A 16,648-nucleotide genomic window follows, 5' to 3' on the forward strand; every position below is an offset into this window, starting at 1 on the left:
GGTGGACGCCCTGCAAAGCGACGACCACCAGACCCAGCTCCGGGCCGTCCAGAGGGCTCACGAAAGGGCGGAGGCTCACGGGCTTCCCGTCCCAACGTGGGTGCGGCCCGCGACCCCTGCCGCCCACTAAACCAAGAGTGGGTGGGAGGGGTTCCTCAGGACACATTAAAGTTATTTCCTCCTCCTTCATGGCCCAAATTATGGGAGCAATACATCAGGCTCAAAGCCAGATCCAAGCCCTTATAGGCGAAGTACAAAAGCAATTGGCAGAATCAGTAGCCATCGGAGAATGGCAACTAAAAGTGGACGAACAATTCGACCAGCTCCAACATGGCCAGGGGCACACCAAGTGAGTGTTTAATCTCGCAGTGGAACTGTCGCGGCTTCCAACGCAAGCGGGCGTTAGTGCAACAGTACTTGACGCGCTAGGTGAGAGACCGCTAGTTATAGCCCTGCAGGAGACGGGCGAAGCAGCACAACTGTATAGATACCAAGCTTTTTCAAGTGACAGAAATGATAAGTCTCGCGTCACAACGTTGATTAAGAGAAGTATTGTGGCAATCGAGCACAAAATCAATTCAAGAGAAATTGAGGCAGTGCTACTGGAAATTCTTAGGGGAGAAAAAGGGGGCCCTAGCGTGTTCCTCTTAAATTTGTACAGTACTCCACACCAGAGAAAGGTAATAATCAGGGCGCTCTTTCGCAGAGCGATTGAGGCAGCCGGGGCTAACCCCTTGTAAGTGTCGGTGACTTAAATGCGCCGCAGCCGGAATGGGGTTACACAGAACAAGATCCAAATGGCAGGCAGCGATGGGAGGACGACCATGAGCTAGAGCTCTCCCTGCACACAGATCTTAGTAGTGCGTCCAGGGTGGGTTACAGCGTGTGCGCAGACATCTACCCTGACTTCACCTTCTTAAATGATGTTACAGATCTGAATTGGAAAAACTCGTAGCACAATTTCGGAAGTAATCATTTCGTTCCGGGCTCGATCCTTAAAGAAGGGGTGAAGACATGTCGTGACCATTAGCCACGGGTTACGGAATGGGGATTATGCAGGGAGGAGCGAGAGAAAGCTGCCATAAGGAGAATCGCAACCATAGAAAAATGGATGGAGGCCCTCACGCGTCACGTTGAAGGGGCAACCAAGACGCTTGAAAGGGACGATGCCCCGGAAATAGTTGAGAGCAAATTTCTTCACATGTGGGAGTCAAAACATGGTATGGAGTGCAGACTAAAGAAGTAAAAATGGAACCGTAATCTTAGAAGGAGGATTACTAGACATGACAAAGAAATTGAAAATTATGCGCTGAAATTAGGCGAATAGAATTGGTGCAGCAGATGCTACGAGATGGAGGGGGGCGTGAGCCTTTCGAAAACGTGGAGTCTGCTGCGACACCTGTTAGATCCAGCCAATTCGAAAACCCAATCGGGAATTTAACCCGCTCGCTCATTTAGACTGCATAACGAGGGCCTAAGGCTTACCAATTAGCACCTCCACCGAAAAGCTCCTCTTTATGGGGGTGCACAATGTCTGGGACGAAATAGCGGAGGCTTTCAGAATTCTGCAACTCGAAAGATTAAACCGAACGAGCACGGGCAGAGCTATCCTCGAAATGGTAGGCCTGCAGACGGATAGGGGACTACGAGGCAAGTCAAACATCCCGCAGGAATGCCGAGGAAATCTAATAATTCCCCCCTTCCACAACATGGATCCCATATTCAACATGGAGAGGAGGAAAAAGAGAGCAGAAGCACTAATGACACGCTTCTATTCGATGGACAGCAATTCGGTGGCGTACGTGGATGCTGTAAGTGGCAAGTCGGGCGCGGCGGTCGCCTTGGGGGTCGACGGCCGAGGTGCCCCCGTATCAGCCGAACACGGAAACGGCTGAAGTTGCGGTAGCAAGCGCTTGCGTTGGAACAGAAGCAAATTTCATAATTAGTGATAACAGAACGGCCATCAGCAATTTTGGAAAAGATAGAATCTCGCCTTAAGTGGCAAGTGTTCTGGCGAGCAGATGGCTAAACAGAAAAATTAGCCTAATTGCGACCCCCGCACAAACGTCCGTTTCGCTAGTTCTTTCTTAGCGGTGCTCTTCTGTCTGGTGGGATGGTCGAACGTGTCCTTCAGCTTCTGTTTACCCGTGTCCCAGTCATTAAGCTCTTCCCCGTAGTAGTCATTTCCCACCTTCGTCATGCCTTGTAGGTAGAAGTCCAAGTTAGGTGGCCTATTCGAGCTTCTTGGCTACAAGAAAATCTGAGAACACCCGTCTTATGAGTTCTGAATGCCAAAACAGTAATGTCCACTTGAAGGACGCCCAGCGGCCGTTGTAGTTATCACTGCGCGAGGGTAAATGAGCCCGTCGAGAAGCTTGGCGCGATTTGATTTGGCCAGATCGACGCGGACGTAGAACGCTTGCGGGAGCTTGCGCCGACAAAGAAGGCGTGGATAACGCAAGCAACCAGAGAACAGCGTCTGCAGACAGCGTCGCGTCGCCGTACCTGCTCCATCGAAGGGCGCTGGTGACGTAGTGTCACGGTGATGCCTCCTCCCCTTACACAAGATCTGGCGTGTTAGCAGGTGTTCCGATTCAGCCGCGCTTCTCGTTCGAGGCGCTCTCATGACGTAGCGTCGCAGCCAATGCGAATTTAAGTGCCGTCTTCTACAGACGCTGCCGGCTTCTTGGCTCAGTGAGAGAATTACTTTTTCGTATCAAAAGTCACTTGGGATCCTCAGCATCATTCGTGGCCTACCACCTACGCGCCTGAGGCAGCGCGTTGCGTCACTTGGCAGCTCGTGAGGCACATACCAGTGTGTGTTGCGCGCATGACTTGTAGCCGCTTATCCTATAATTATCTCTTAATGTAGGCTGCTGTGATGGGGGGTAAATTCCTGCATCGATTTACGCTTACGTTTGATGAAATTACAGATGTACTTGGTAGAGTGTATAAGCGCGACTGGACGAGGACGAAGAAAGAAACAGATACACAGGCACAACGCTTCACTTTCAACTATAGATTTTATTTTCGCACGCATCGATAAATATATACCATGCGAGCGGAAACAAACGTAACAGCCAAAAAAAAAAGAAAATTGAGTGGTGCATTTCGTTGAACCAAACACGTGTGCAAGGCAAGGGAAAAACATTTACTACAATGGTTACAAAAATAACCCGAGGAATCGTATCTCCTTTTCCGATAGTGACACCGAAGGCTTCCTTACGCGCTTTTGCTCAAATTTCGCAATCTCGTCGGCCTCTACAATCTCCCTCGTCATCCTGCTGTGAACCTTCTACAGAATGGAAGTACTTTCAAACATGGGTTTGCAGGAACAATCTCGGCAGTGAATACCCAAATGACTTGAGATTACCTTAGTGACCTTGTTGACGAGGGAGATTGTAGAGGCCTACGATATTGCGAAATTTGAACAAAAGTGCGTAAGCAAGCCTTCGGTGTCACTATCGGAAAAGGAGATACGATTCCTCGGGTTATTTTTGTAACCATTGTAGTACATGTTTTTCCCTTGTCTTGCACACGTGTTGGGTTCAACGAAATGCACCACTCAATGTTCTTTTTTTGCTGTTACGTTTGTTTCCGCTCGCACGGTATATATTTATCGATGCGTGCGAAAATAAAATATATAGTTGAAAGCGAAACGCTGTGTCTGTCTATCTGTTTCTTTCTACGTCGTCGTGCAGTCGCGCTTATGCACTCTACCATGGATTCTAACCAACTAGCCCGCCAACGTGCTTTAACCAAGTACAGATGTTCGCCCCTGTAGTGCTATTACGTACACGTTTGTTCCAGACTACAACGGCTGGTTGTACAGCGGCGGGAATGTTACGATCACTAATCTTACGAGCATTTTAACTTAGTAAATATGCTTTTCATTAACATTTTTTTGCGCGAGAGTATCTCCTAAGTTTGCATTGTAAATTCTGCTGCACACCACCCATCCACAGTAACAGCTTACATTAAAATTGTTCGCCAATTTTAATGCTGGAAGAAGTACTACAGAAAGCGACTGGGCAACAACAAAGAGCCCTTAGGTATGAAAAGCATTAGAAATACTAGGGCCCAGGTTTGTGAATCGAAAATTTGAGCTCGGAACTAAGTGTATTGCTTCTGCAACAAAAAACAACATGAGCGACGACTCCATTCGTGTTCTGATAAATACCTACGTCCGTTTAAATGGAAACACAAATACGTTAAGTGGGTTATGCACTTTTGCCGCTTTAATGTACAGGTATTTCAGCATGTCAAGCCTCTGCAACGTGACCTCAAGTTATTCTTTTTTTTCTTTTATCTGACTATTCGCAGAGGGTATTTTGTTTGCACGCACTTGTTAGAAATTATATTTCTAAACTGACCCCGTAAATGTTTCTGCGTATGTCGCTCTCTTTTGGTATCGGCTAAGCCAAAGCTACAGTTGTTAAGAAGGCATCGCGAGTAGCATCTCTGCGCATAACACAACTATAAAATCCGTTCAGCACAACTTTTCAAAGTGTCACGATGGCGAAATTAGCCGAGGTATCACATGCCTTTTACTGCGACCTGGAACGTTCTGCTTTTCTCAACATATACTCGTTTAGGATATCCACTGCAACTGCTAGGAATTCTGTTTGGTGCGCCTCAGGCAAGAGCCACTTCCCGTAACATAACCAGGTGTTTCGCAGCTGTAGCCGTCGGCTACGTCAGGTGAAGACTAACGGCCGAGCAGCTGTATAAACGTTTGATCAGGCGTGCCATCCGCTACATGAATTCAATCATACAAAGGCAAGGCTCATTAGCGGTGACGGTACTGGCTCTACGTCCGCCAGCGATGTCAGAAAGGATGTGCTGTCCAGTAAATAGATGGGTCAACGCCGCCTACCTAACTGCTGCATTTGAGGCGGCTGAACTCTTCGGGAACGGTAACAAGGAGCACTGAAAACAGAATTCCCTCCGTGTTTTGTAAGTATTCGCCTAAACTTATTTTCACCGTGTCTTGACAATGACTAAGTGTTGTTCTGCACATCCAGCCTGCTAAGCTTGTAAACGAGGAAGGAACTGCTCTCAACCTTTTCAACACAGAAATACACAAATACTGCGACACAGAGTTCAGTTTTGTTTGTGCAATAATACGGTGGGCGCTAAAAAACCCTCACGCACATGTGTGCGTCATCGTAAGGAACTTTGTGTTTTAGCAAACTTCTCCATCATCGCTATCACATCCCATCAAGCTAAAGTGAAGGGCGAAGAACACATACTTTTTTCAGAGCCTGCTTTTGTGTGTCACGCCACTCTTTGACTGGACTGGTAATGTGCGTAGCTTGCTCAATAGTATTGACAATCTTTGCTCTCTTCTGTCATTGCACACTTTCCAGTTTGATGTTATTACTACCTTAGAAACATGGCTGCCTTCAGACGAATTGTATTATATACCCGGATATGCATTCTTTTGCACTCCTCGAAGTACGGTAAACAGGGATAGCAGCGTTTGTGATGGCACCATTTGTGATGTCTCCTACATCATGCTCAGTCATTGAGGAGTACTCTTACTCATACGCCAATGAATTTGATATGCTTGTTGTGAATTCTCAATGCTTTGTCGCAGCGGTAATTTATCGTGCTCCTAACAAGAACAAATCAGCTTTTATGCAACATTTCGAACAATTATTAGTTTATTTGAGCAATTTAGATAAACAAAAAATATTATGTGGAGACTTCAATATTGATGCTAGAAAAGAACATGACAGTGATTATTTTAATCTTGTTGGATCATATGGAGTCCATAACGTCATTGAAACCCCAACACGCATAACTTCATTGACATCCACCCTGATCGATCATACATGGTGAAACTTTGGGCGCAATAACGTAAAAAATATTCCAAACTTTTCTATTCCAATTCTGCAATCAGCCCACCACGATTCGCCAAAAACTTTTTTGGACCACTCCCACTTCACCTGTCTGTCACACGACGTCACGAAAACCACAGTACCTCCCCATCTGACATGACTTCTACAGACTCATTATGCATAATTTGACCGAACAAAAAAAATAGTTATTTCTGATTCGACGCCTTTGTGCCATTAGCCCTCGGCTATTGGTCAAAAGCTTTAGGGCTGGACCCACTTCATCTGTCTCTCACGCAACGTGAGAAAACCGCAGTAACCTACCACGTCAAAGGGACGCGTACGCGTTAAAGATGCTATATTATGGCGAACAAAACTGAATTTTCTTCTAAATAGCCGCAGGCTGCCCTGTTCCGAAAGGAATAAAAGATCGCTGCCGCCGATCACTTCGGCACTGGCTGCTCGCCCCTGCCGGAGAGCATGGGTTTATTTGCATGTAATAAAACATTTTGCGTGGCCGTATAACGTTTTTGAGAACTTTTGACCCATTTACAACCTCGTTCTGCCAACTATTTTTTGCTGAGGATCCGTTTTAGCGTCATTCTTAAGCTTCTGTTGTATGCCGCCGCGATTGTCGATGAGCCACAGCAAGCTAAGTAAGAGAAAGCGGGCCAATTGCAGGTGCCGGCACCACCCTCTTCAACCGTTTATAGATATTCAGTGCGGTGGCTCGGCCCCATCTAATCCCTGTCCACTTGAGCATGCTCTCCGCCTCTTGTGAGCCAATTAGATTAGAGAACCCGCGCAGTGCAGGCAATGTTATTCGTTTTTCATGCAAACAAAAGTGACCTCCTATGAACGAAGGGAGCATTTCACTGGTTTGTTCAGACAACCCTGCGCGTGATCGCCCGATGCTTGCATCGGCGGTTATTCAAATTTGACGTCAGGAGATTGGAATAAATATATTGGAATAGCTTTACGTTATACGGCCCTTCAACACCAATTCAAGCTGGTGTAACGTTTATGGTTCGGCTGTAGCGGATCACTCTGCTACCGCCATCTTTTTTCAACAATCCACTCATTTTCAGGGTCATTCTCATATTCCTCATCGAGTTAACTACCCAGTATTACGTGAGTAATACTGGGTAGTTACTATAGATACGCAGAAAAATGCAAATCAGCAATTTCACAGTTTCAGCAAAGCGTTGTGTGATGCATTAGCGGAGTCGTCAAGCACCGTACAAAAAAAGATATTATAGCACTCCTATCGATCCTTGGATGACGAAAGGTCTGCTAAAATTAATTAAAAATATTGACTTTTGGCACACTAAAGTAAAGTCACATAGAGGTAACAAATACTGTGAACAAAAATTTCACATGGCTCGAAATATAGTAGCCAGCGCTATACATATTCGTAAAAAAGAGTATTACACAAATTTAATAGCCCGTAATTCCGGTAATTCAAAGGCTATATGGCGCATTATCAACTCGGTAATTAAGCCATCGGTTAGAGAATATACAATGCCAGACTTGAAAATTTTAGGAATAACTATGGAATCCTTAGCATTGTCGTTTAACTCGTACTTCTGTACGATTGGTCAAGCAATATCTAATAATGTACCTATTCTTTCGTCTATTACTCACCCGCAAAGAACGACAAACTCATTTGGTTTTGTGGACATTACAGTTGAAGAGATAGTGTCCAAAGTTAATGGCATGCCATTCAAACATTCTACTGGTCACGATGGAATATCCACAGTGGCCTTAAAGCATTGTATTGATATACTATGCCAGCCATTAGAAAACAAATATTCAATCTCTCTTTCTATACTGCAACCTATCCAGACTTACTAAAGATCGCTAAGGTTATTCAAATTTACAAAAATGGGGACCATAATTTCTTAGAAAACTACCGTCCTATAGTGTCTTAAATTGCTTAAACACCGTCTTTGAAAAACATATCGCCCAACGAATCACTTCATTTCTTGAAAGTGAATTCATTTTGTCTTATTGCCAGCATCGTATAAGATTTGCAATATTAGATTTGTCTGATTGCGTAAACTCTAACATGAACAACAACAAAAGTGTCCTAAGCATGTTTCTAGATGCGCGAAAAGCGTTTGAGACTCTAGATCACGACATACTGCTAAATAAGTTAGAATGCTATGGTTTTCGAAACCCTAGCTATTCAAGTAATCCATAGCTAACTCAAAAACAGAAAACAAGTAGTTGCCATTACAGATACCAAATCCGAAGTTTCTGACATTGCATCAGGCATCCCACAAGGCTCATTACTGGGTCCAATATTCTTTTTCTTTATTTGCAAACGATCTTCCTGATGCCTTAGAAAACTTCTCTGCTGTGATCTATCCTGCCGACACTGTTCTACTTTATGCGCTAGACTCCTTGTACAAAACATTTCAAGTGGCTAATAATTACGTTGGAAGTATTAACCTGAGGTTCGCGTCAAATGAGCTAACTCTGAATACCAAGCAAACTAAACATATTATCTTTATTTCTTCATGGAAAGCACTTCTAAGCGATTGTCATTAACTTTCTCTAAACCCTAATATGCGTGAGCGGGTTAGTTCAATTCAATACTTGGGTGTCATACTAGATGAGCATCTTTATTGGAAGCCTCAAATTGCATTGCTGTGTAAAAAGTTGAGGAAGGCTTGTTTTATTCTGTACAAATTCCGATATTACTTCGACACTGCCACTCTGAGAGCAATCTACTTTAGCATATTCCATAGCCATCTATCCTACTGTATTGCATATTGGGGTAACACGTACGTTTCATATGTAGAACATATTGTACTTCAGAAAAGTGCCTCGCGATTTGTGACTTTTTCAGATTACAATGCTGAATCACTGCCGCCATTTCAAAGTTTAAATACACTGCCTTTCAATTCATTACTGAATTTTAAAACTGCAGTGCATACTCATAATAGCATAACCACTAACTTCTCATTGAGCTTTAGTTTTTTTTATATTCCAGAAGCAATACATGCAGTGACCTTAAGAGAAATTTTCTGTTCCCAAAAATGAATGATATATATGAAAGGAGAATGTTAAATAATACTGGAGCACTCCTATGGAACAGCTTAACATTTAAAGTAAAACTAGCAATTTTTTTTCAATTTCAGTGAAATCCCATTATCACTCACTTCTATTATTTGCATAGGGTTTTCATCTTGCTGGTGTGCACGTCTGTTTTCTTTTTCACTTGCAGTATGTAGTTATTGCATGCAAATTTCTTTTTGTAGCTATTACACGTACCCTACCTTGTGTTTAAATATGAATATTTATGTATATATTATTTATATATACTGCAATGGCATGAGCCCGGCGAAGAGAAGAGGAAGGAGACGTTAGCTGGTGCAGCCTCGGGACGCCATCTTGACTTCACCATCAATCTCGTCCCTTAATAAAGCCGGTTCAGGAAGGAAGCAAGGAAAAACTTTGATGCTCTATTCACAGCTTTCAGCGGCTAACAGAGGTCTTCATGTTTTACTGAAGTCTCCGTCATCTTGAGTGGTTGGCGCCCCTATTCCAGAGCACCGCTGAGCCTGGCCCTTTTGAGAGCCTGTGCCACCAATCTTTTTTCGACTGTGAGCTCGTCGCTGGTGAGTAGGCCCTCACACTGTTCCACACTGGGTTTTTTTCTTTGTGGAAAAAGAAGTTATTTCTGAACTCCCATGTGATGTGATATAATGTTGGAATGGCCCCACACCACGGGCATGTGTACCTTTATTGACTGGGAAACATTTTATGTAGGATGTGTAGATTGGAGAATGTTCGTGTCTGCAGCCTTCGCCAGCCGACTGCTTCATGTTGTGTTAAAGATGGGTGGGGTGGTGGATATATTATCCTTTTGCCTCGGTGATAGTTTAGTATTTCCGCGTGCGTTGGTTGCACCATCATAGTGGTATCCGGGTCCATTGACTGTCCCACTCGGTATGTAAGCTCGCGAGCTAGACTGTCGGCCCTCTGTTTACCCTCTATTCCGGTGGGACCCAGCACCCAGAAAATCGTGTGCAGTATCTTTTCGTTCGGAAGCCCTGCCTCGAAGAGGATTCGCAGCGCCCCTTTGTTGATTCTACCTGCCGGGTAATTTCTGCATGCTTCCTTGGAGTCTGTGAGCGTTATCAAGGATCTGTTTCTACGGCAACCATCCGCCGCCGCTAGAGCCACAGCTGCTTTTCCCCCTCTGTTACCGTGCAGCTCCTTAGGGTTGCGCTGCTTATCAGCTCTCCCATATGATCCACGGTCACTGCCGCAACTCTATGTTCTTTGGTGTTGTGGTCCCACCGGTATAGGGCTGCATCCGTGTATAGCACATTATTTTCAGTGGCCATGTGTTTTTATACGTATCATGCTCGCGCCTGTCTTCTGGCCGCATGCAGATTCGGGTCCATGTTCCTCGGTAGGGGGCTAGCTTTCAGTGTCTGACGAATAGAGTCTGGTATGTTAGCCATCCTATCCTTTGTTACTTCTAAGTTTTTATAGCCTAATATATTAAGGAGCACCCTGCCGGTGGTTGACCGCTGGAGCCTGTGCAGCTGCGCACCCAGTTGTGCCTCCATGAGCTCTTCAAATGTGTTGTGGGTACCTAGCTTTAGTAGCTTGTCGTTCGACGTGTTTCTGGGCAGATGCAACGCCATCTTTTATGCTTTCCTGATGAGAGTCTCGGCTTGTTCTCTCTCTTGTTGCGTCATGTTGTGGTACGAGAGTGAGTACGTGACCCTGGTGACCACCAGGCTCCTGACCAGCTTGTTCGTGTCCCCCTCCTTCATGCCGCTCCGTCTTTGCGATACTCCCTTGATCATCCTGCTGACTTGCTCCGTCGATTGCTTGAGCAGGCCTAGCGTGTGTCCACACCCTTTGCTGCTCTGGATCCACACGCCGAGGATGCGTATTATGTCCTGCTCTGGTATGTCCTGACCTTCCAGATACACTTCTCTCTTTTCCTTGGTTGTGTTCTTTCCGATCCCCAGAATTCCTGATTTCTCGGTAGAGCACGCGAGGCCTCTCTCCTTCACGAATTCTTCGGCACATGTTGCTGCCTTCTGAAGCTTTTCTTCTTTTTGACCCAATGAACCCTGATTTACCCAGACCGTGATGTCATCCGCATACATGACATGCTGGATGCCCTCGATCTCGTTCAGTTTCTGGGCTAGCCCGATTATCGCGATGTTAAAGAGAATTGGCGAAATGACCGAGCCCTTGTTAGGCGTGTCAAAGCTATCACTCCGCAGGTATCCGAGTCCTAATGTTACCGTGCGCTTTGACAAGAATGCCCGCACGTAATCGTGGACTCTCTTGCCGCAGTTGGTCTTGTTTAGCTCTTCAATGATGGCCCCGTGGTTGATATTGCTAAAAGCCCCTTTGAGGTCTAAGACCATGATGATGCTTTCGCCTGCTTTGGGGATCTTGTTAAGGATCTCTTCCTTTATTTGCAGCAAGACATCCTGTGTTGACAGATTCGCCCAGAAGCCAAACATGGTGTGGGGGTACAGTTCGTTGTCTTCTAGGTGTCGCTTTATTCTTCTGGTGACCACTCTTTCGTAAAGCTTGCCGAGACACGAGGTTAGCGAGATGGGCCGCAAGTTTTCTATCTGTAGCTTCTTGCCAGATTTGGGTATCATAACCACTTCCGCGTGCTTCCATTCTTTTGGCGCCGTGCCCGCTTCCCACTGCGTATTGAGATAGTCGATGAGTTGCGGCACCGCTCCATCGCTGAGGTTGCGGATCAACGAGTTCTTAATTTTATCGGCTCCTGCTGCCGTGTTTTTGGTGGCTGCTCTGCTGGCGGCAAACACCTTTTCTCTTGTAATTGGCTTGTCGAGTTCCGGGTTCTCCGTTCACTGGTAGCCCTCTTCGTATTCTGGCGGCTTGTCCCGGCCATAGCATTTGATCCGGACTTTCTCTAATAATTACTCGTCTTGTACCTCCTATTGGTGGACGTGCTTTTAAAATGCCTTGTTGCTCACGGATTTGTTTTTGGTTGGGTCCATGAGTGCCTTGAGTACTCGCCACGTTTTGGCTGCGCTGAGCGTGCCGTTTAGTGAGCTGCTAAACTGCTGCCAGCCTTGTCTTGCCAATCGCGCTGCTTATTCCTTTGCCTTCTGGGTGACTTCAGCAACCTTCTTCTTTAGCTTCGTAATTAGCCTCTGTTTATTTCCATCTCTTGGTGAGCCCTCTTCTTGTAGCTTGAGTAGCCGCGGGTCCACTTCCGGTGTTTTTTTCCATTCTGTCTATTTCTTGCGTGTATTGTTTTTATAGTTGCTGTAGCTGCTGGCACCATTCTTCTATTGTAGTAATCTCCCCCTTCACGTGTTTACATTATTTCCGAAAGACGTCCCAGTCCGTTATGTGGGCTGTGCCAATCTTCCTTTTGATGTTCTCGGCTTCTATAGTTATCTTCATTACATAATGATCGCTGCCTAGGTTCTCCAGCAAGTTTTCCCATTCGACCTGCTTTGCTCCTATAACGTACGTTAGGTCGGGGCAGGTATCTGGGCTAACGCTGTTGCCTAGACGCGTCGACTGATTTTCGTCCGTTATGAGGGTGCAGTTTGTGTCCCCCGCGGCCATGCTGGTTGCCCCTTCCTGTCTCCTTTCTTATACACCCAGCTGGGGTCCCTCGCGTTAAAGTCCCCTGCTATAAAAAGGGTGTTGGATTTTGCTAACCTGCCCGCCCCCGCGAAATGTTTGCTAATGTTGCCATCTTTTTGTCTGGGCGGGCTGTATAAGTTTACTGTGAACGTGCTTTTTGCATTGTGCTTTTTCTTGGGTATCACCTCAGTTATCACGTGTTCTATCCCGTTATCTGATATTTTGCAATGTGCTATGGTTACTAGCTTATTGCTAATTACTGTCGCCGCGTGGCCCTTCTCCTGGCATGTATATCCCCTGAGTGTTGGGGTGACATTTGTCTCTTGCGACATGATGATGTCTGGGGGTAGGGTTTGTGTGTTTATGTACTGCTGCAGGAGTCCCTGCTTGCGCCGGTATCTCCGGCAGTTCCATTGTCATATGCTTAGTGTGTTTTGTCCGGCCATGTTGCATTGTTATTGTTGTTGTTTTGGCTTTCGGATCCGAATCTTCTTTCGTGATAAAGCCTGTCCCTGTGTTCACTCGTGATTTTCTGTGTTCTGACTTTTTATGTAGCTGCGAAAAGTCTGTTCCCGCAGCGCCATTTTTGTTGCGTCTGTGCAATCTGCGCCTGCATGGTGCGCATAAAGTTTTCCATCTTTTCTTCTAGACTCTTTTCCCCTGACTGTGTTTGTTGTATCTGTTGTTCGGGCACGGGGCTGGGTGGCGATATGGGTGGGCTGCCCTTTCTTTGTGCCTGTAACTCTCTTATTAAATCATCGATTCTTTTCTTTAGTTGCCTGGTTTCCTCTCGCCTTAGCTCTAGCTCCCCTTTGAGCGCCTTGTTTTCCTCTGTTAGTTTCGTGTCATTGCTCGATTGTCCCGAGTGCGGAAACAGTGATTTGTGAGAGCCCGTTCCCCAGCTCACCTTGACTCCGCCTTTCTTATGCTGTCGTTGTTTCGGCGGCCCTTCGTTGTTTTGCTTTCCCAGGGGGGGAAACGACTCCTCCCTGGGTTTGCCTCCGCCTTGGCTGCGGCTCCGTCCCCGGCTCTTGCTCCGGCAACGTGACTGGTTCCAGGCCCCGGCCTGGCTCCCACCTCAGCTCCGGGACTTACTCTCGTCACTTTCTGAGCTGAACCATCTCGGTCGGCGTCTCCGGCTCCGGCTCCGGCCCCGTCACTGCTGCTGCAGCTGGCCATGATTGCCCGGTGGCGGGCGCCTGCGTAGCTCCTCAGCGGTCTTGAGCCGCATCCTGCAATCTCTGGTGCCGGTGTCATGTTCGCCTCCGCATACCATGCATTTCGTTTGGCATTCGTGTCCATCGATGGGATTGCTGATACTCCAGCTTCTGCAGGTTCTCGCCTCGGGCCTTGGGCATACGTCCGATCGGTGTCCCTACAGGCCGCATACATAACAGCATTGTCTCGTTGGCCTGTATGGTTAGCTCTTGTACTCGCCGGCGCTGAAGATGACCCACCTCTGAAGGCTTGACCGTCGAAGGTGATGAGTGCTGTCTCGGTCTTGCCCAGTATTCGTGCTGCTAAGCTCTCGACTCCTTGCGTACGCAGTCTTAGCTTCGATTCCAGTACTTCCGATGGCATGCCCGCTGGCAATCCGTGAACTACCACGCGCTTGACGTCGCCTGGCATGGCCACATATGCCTGTATTGGGAAGCTCGTTCCTCCAAAGGGAAAGTGCTTGATCTTGCGTATTTCATTTGCTGCTTCTTCTTCGGAGGTGCTTGCGATCATTATGTTCGAGCCCGGTCGGAGCCCGACCAGAAAATCCTCCTCTTTGATTCTTCCTCCACATGCTTCCACGATGGCACACGTGGCTTGATACGGCTTCATTGCCTGTACTTTGAGTCGTCCACGGGGTCGCATAATGATCTTGGCGTCGTCCATAGGGAGCGGTGCTAGCTTCTGCCCCGGCTGCTGCTGTGCTCCTGCTTTAATTCCTTGAGTCGGCGTGTACCCTCCGCCAGATTGTGTCATCCCGCCGGCAACTGCGTCTGACAGCGCCATCTTCACATTGTTCTTCATCGCTTGGGGCCACTCTGGCTTCAAAATGGCGTCGCCCTTGGCAGCGTGCTTGATTCTTTTCTTGTATCGTCTGGTATGGTATATCTGCCAATTTCTTTCTTAATCTCGCACCAGGCTCTCGTCGTCGCTGACGTGCTGTTTCATGCTTGCGTCTTCCATGGCTCCTTCGGGGGTGTTCTCCGCTCCCGGCGTGCCGGAACTCATGGTCGCCAGCGCGGCCTCCTTGATTTTCTTCTCTTGATTTTCTGCCGGATCCTGGACTGGGCCAGCTCCAAAATTATTTGCGGCAAGGTTGTTTGGTGCACGAGATGTCATTCCTGTCTTCCCCGACGGCCTTCGGCTTGACAGGGCGCCCGCTCGGGGCACGGTCCGCTAAGCCTCGCGTTATCCTTAGCTCCCCGGCCACGAGGTCGTGAATTCCAAACCCGATAAAAGTCCAAAAAGTGGTCCTCCCGGGCTGAATTCAGTGTCCTCGTGATCTTGTTGCTTATCTTCGTTGATCTTGCCAAAAGATTTGGTGGCCTGGTGGATTTGCAACGTCGAAAGCTTCGAAAATGCGTGGAGCTGCTGCTGCAAGTTCCACGCCGGAGCCGACGCCTCGCTCGGCTGCCTCCAACACCACTTGAGATCCCGATGTCCGCCAGCGGCGACCAACAGCCTTCTCTGGCAGTTCCAGTGGGAACAACCGGCACCTGGATGCATCATATGGAGCCCCGCCCTTTCTCAGGGAAATACGGTGAGGACGTGGAGGATTGGCTCACCCACTACAAGCGTGTGAGCAAGTACAACGGCTGGAACCCCATGGCTCAGCTCGACAACGTGGTTCTGTTCCTCACAGACACTGCGCTAGTGTGGTTCGAGAACCATGAAGATACCTTTAAAGCGTGGGACAGCGTCATTACTCACCCCACAGTGGGCTTTGGTGATTCCACCATGAAGAGGAAGGGGGCGGAGCAGACATTGCTTCAGCGCGCTAAAGTCCCAGGTGAGACATCTACAATGTACATAGAGGCCAATAAAGCTGCGATAATCTTTGGCACAAGTTGGTACGGGGAAATTCTGCGCAGCATGAACTTTAGCGGGGTCGGGGCAAAGGCCTGACGAATCAAAGTGACGTCCGAACATGGTTATTTGGCGGTGATCGAAGTGGAACTTGGACGAGTTGAGCTGCAAGCCAGCGGTGCGAAGAACAATAAAGAACAGATGAAGGTCTGTCAAGATGAGTGGCAAAAGTGGAAGAGGACACGATGACGTCACCAAGTAACACAAACAGGTGGACCATTTCAAACCAGGCAAGAGCATGACCATCATCCGTTCAAAGGTCACCGGGGCATCGCACAAGCCAAAAGGCATTACCTGGAACTAATATAGGCCCTCTGGTGTGACGAATGCGGTTTTTTCACGGCCCATTTCATCCAGGGCAATTTGCCAATATCCAGAGCGAAGGTCTACAGATGAAAAATAAATGGTGCCGTGGACACAATCCAGAGCATTGTCAATGAGGGGAAGTGGATGTACATCTTTCTTGGTGATCGTATTTACATAACGATAGCCAACGCAGAATCACCAACTGTTATCCTTCTTTTTGACGAGAGTAACAGGGGAAGCCCACGGGCTGGAAGAGTGTTCAATAATCCTTTTGCAAGCATCTTGTCAACCTTGCCCCGAATGACTTGTCGCTCAGAGCGCGACACCCGGTATGGGCGTCGGCGAACAGGTGCTGCATCGCCTGTATTTATAGGATGCTTCATCACCGTAGTTTGACACAAAGGGCAATCCTTCAGGTCGAAAATGTCGTAGTAGGACTCGAGGAGGCCGCGCAGCTCTGCGGCTTGTTGGGTGTAGAGGTCCGGTGCAATCATCTTTGTAAAGTCGTCGGTTGGGGCAGATGCAGAAGGCGCAGAATGGGCATATGTCGAAGACGGGTCAACAAATACAACGGAAATGTGGCACTCGTGCGACAGCGACAACGTGGCAAGAGACATGCCTCAAGGAAGTACTTGTGGGCACTGTGCGAAATTTAGGATGGGAAGATATGTCTGATTGTACGCAACAGAAACGATGGTGTGTGCGAAGGAGACATTGTGAGAAAGCAGGACTGAAGTCGCGGGAGTAAGGACATAGTCTCCGTCAGGTACAGGTGGGCAGGCTACAACAGGGATGCAGGT

The 16,648-nt window shown here is 47.4% G+C and overlaps 1 protein-coding gene across 1 annotated transcript in view; it reads left to right on the forward strand.

Annotated features, from left to right (window-relative positions):
• Positions 1-9,408: 9,408 nt before the first annotated feature.
• The window catches only part of LOC135912771 (monocarboxylate transporter 9-like), a 120,576-nt gene continuing 113,336 nt past the window's right edge, over positions 9,409-16,648 (forward strand). The window contains exon 1 of the mRNA XM_070532849.1: positions 9,409-9,466. The gene's annotated coding sequence lies outside the window, so the exon portion shown is untranslated. The remainder of the gene's footprint in view (positions 9,467-16,648) is intronic.

This window comes from Dermacentor albipictus, chromosome 2, assembly GCF_038994185.2.
Source record: "Dermacentor albipictus isolate Rhodes 1998 colony chromosome 2, USDA_Dalb.pri_finalv2, whole genome shotgun sequence".
NCBI lineage: Eukaryota > Metazoa > Arthropoda > Arachnida > Ixodida > Ixodidae > Dermacentor > Dermacentor albipictus.